Here is a 3,256-nt window from a genome sequence, read left to right as displayed (position 1 = left end):
TTAAACTGGGTATAATTTATATTATATCTTATAATATAAATTAATCATTTTAAAAAGAACAAAAACTAGGTGTCAAATATCAATAATTGAAGGGGACATAGTTGCAATCGTACTAATTTGACTTTATTGTGTTACATCTTGTTATTTTATAATTTTAGAAGAAACATATGAGCCCTCATAAATTAATAAAATAAAATAAAATAAAATAATTAAAATAAATATTATTGAACGAGATAAGGTTTTGGTGCAACCTTAAACGGTATTCATAAAGGAAATTGATTATATATTATCATCTTCAAACTCTGGAATTAATCATAAAAAAAAGGAACACAATTAAATTCCCAGTTGGGAAAATATGAAGAAATTACACAAAATAAAAAGAAAAAATTAAAAGAATTCCCACTTCTCCTAATGAAGAACAATTTTCAGTTTCTTCATCTAATATTACTGAATCAAAAAATATATTAATTAATAGTCTGAAAATAATTTTAATGGTGAAATGAATTTATCATTTATGCCACCATCTGCTCTTGCTCTATGTACATTTGCTCCATCCATTGTGGCAGCTTCTCTCCGTTGTTGCCGTTGTTGCCGCTGTATCGGTGCGCATCCGGTGAACTACTGACGTTCACCGACGCACCACCGCCATATCCAAAAGATGCGGATTTCCTAAGCTTATTCGCATCTTCAAACCCCCAGTCCAGTTTCCCGTCTGGGGAACCCCATTCAGAGAAACTGGAAGGCTGTTGGGGGTTTGACCGGAGGCTTGTGCCTCCGACTCCTCGGTCAATGAAGCTCTGGCTACGTTGTTTTAACGAGCCAGATCTTGAATTCATGACCGCTTGTGCAACTGCAGCCGATGAATCAAATCCGTAACTTGGTTTCCTAACGGGTGACGATGAATAGTTTAGTGATGGGTAGGATGCCCGAAGAGGGCTCGAACTTTGGACGAATTGTTGGTGCCCAGTTGGCGTTGCTAAACCATGAAACTGAGTCAGTAAAGATTGATCAAGCGACCCGAAAACATCATCAAGATTCCTTGGCTTAATTTCCCCAAATCTGTTGTTGTTGTAAAGATTATTCGATAAGTCATCGATCATTTGTCGTCTTTGTTGTTGTTGAGTTTGTAAACTCTCCAACCCGAGCAACTCCATATCCATCTCCAAATCTCTAGCGTTGACCGAGGTCTTCAACCGACTCCCTGGAAGTTGAAGAGTCGGCGGTGCCAAATGATTCACCGCCGTCTTCTGCCACATCGGGGACCCCGGAGGCGACATCGGGGGAGTTGACCCGAGGGCTAATGGGCTCATCGAGCCCAATTCCATGGAAGTAACAGCAACCAGCCCGGATTTAGGCGACGGCAGGCCAGAGCCTGTCGACGCGTAAACAGGCCGGAGCTCTTCCACTCTGTGCGCGAAAAAACACACTTTTCGCGCACAGCCGGTCTCATCCTTACACAACCGAGTTCGGTATTGAGCGGGGTGAAGCCAAGATTCAAACACACCATGTGCATATTCGCACGAATCTCCTTTCGTGCAGCTCCCTTTACGGAAATCCGGGCAGGGAACGCAGCTATAGTTGATCTTTCTAAGATCACGTCTACGTGCGTTCTCGCCCGGATGAACAAAAGGACACTCGGTCCAATCGTGAGTGTAAGCTCGCGAACACGGCTTCACCTTAAACGTATACATCCGAAACTCATCGGATCCATAGACGCCATTATTAATATCTGGCATCGACACATCAACCGGGTACTCCTTTTTCACCGAAACAACCTCCTTTTCATCAATTCGTTCTTCATCGACCCCTTCCTCAACCGAAACACCCGATAACAACATCTCCAACGCTCTCCGAGCCGACGATTTGATCCCGCGAGCGATCAAATCGCCCGGTTTGTTCCCGTTATCGTCGGTCAAGTTAACATCTGCGGAAGCTTCAAGTAAAAGCTTAACCGCCTCAACCGCCATCGGGGAGCCGCCCGCGGCAGCGCAGTGGAGGGCGGTGGCGCAATCGGAATCGGACAACTTGTTAACATCCACCTTGTTTGTACTAATTATGTATTTCAAAACATCAATACTTCCATAAATGGAAGCAATCATAAGAGGGGTTCTTTCTTGTAACCCCATCTTTCCATTTCTTCTTCCGTACCAAAAGCTGACGTCATCTAGACTCATAAGCTCATCTTGCACCATGTGCACAAAGCCAGAAACATCATCGGCAGCTGCTAATTCTAGTAAGTTTGAGCATTTTAAGAATAATCCGTTGTACTTTTCTTGAATCTTGTCTCCATCATTGGCAGAGTAATATTTACCCATGATCTTAACTTTACACATATGAAATCCTACATTAATCAAACAAATAATATTAATATTATGTAAATCAAATAATAATATGAACAAACAATTATTAGTATTAATATTATGTAACAAATTCTATTACTATTATTATTATTATTATTATGTAAAGAAAAAATTAGATGAGCAAACAACTATTAATATTAATATGATGTAACAAATCCTATTAATATTATGTAAATCTAGAAAATAAGATGAACAAAAACCCTATTAATATCAATATTATGTAAACAAACCCTATTAAATAGATAGCATGTAGCAAAAAATAATAAGATGAACAAACAATTATTTAAATTAATGTTGTGTAGCAAAAATAATAAGATAAACAAACAAGTATTAATATTAATGTTATATAACAAAACCTATAGATATTAATTGTGTAGCAAAAATAATAAGATGAAGAAAAAATACCTTGAAGATGATGAATTGAATTGATGAAGAATAAGAGTTGGGGGTGAAGGTTTATTTATATGATGATGGAAATAAAGAGGAAGGTGCTTCTTTGTTTCTATGTTACAAGTCAAAGTATTCAACAATGGTGGGGAACACCTTTTGAAAAGCACACGAAATGCAAATGCAAATGCAAATGCAAATGCAAATTGAGATTGAGATTCAGATTCAAAAGAAATTGGGATGTGGAGCCTGTTGTAATCAACTAATATCTGACTGGCTTTCAACGGCTTTGTCCAGTGGAGTATGAGCTTGAAATGAATTGGAATCTCACGCGCTTGTGTTTTGCGCGTGTCAGTCGCGTGGGGTAGAGGTTGTAGCGAGGGGGTGCACGCGAGACGCGGTCTTGTTACGGTTTACTCGGTCTTATCCTTCCACATGTTTTAATTGTATTTTTGAATATATTATATGTTTTATTATATTGTGTTTTAATAGTGATTAATTTTTTTTTG

The 3,256-nt window shown here is 38.7% G+C and overlaps 1 pseudogene; it reads right to left on the bottom strand.

Moving 5' to 3' along the window:
* Positions 1-262: 262 nt before the first annotated feature.
* On the bottom strand, positions 263-2,356 carry LOC143562943 (zinc finger CCCH domain-containing protein 29 pseudogene; annotated as a pseudogene).
* Between the last annotated feature and the right edge of the window lie 900 nt (positions 2,357-3,256).

Source organism: Bidens hawaiensis, unplaced genomic scaffold (assembly GCF_021521415.1).
Source record: "Bidens hawaiensis isolate Kalapana, Puna unplaced genomic scaffold, B.hawaiensis_p1.1 tig00021184_1, whole genome shotgun sequence".
NCBI lineage: Eukaryota > Viridiplantae > Streptophyta > Magnoliopsida > Asterales > Asteraceae > Bidens > Bidens hawaiensis.
This window is presented reverse-complemented; position numbering and strand designations above follow the sequence as displayed.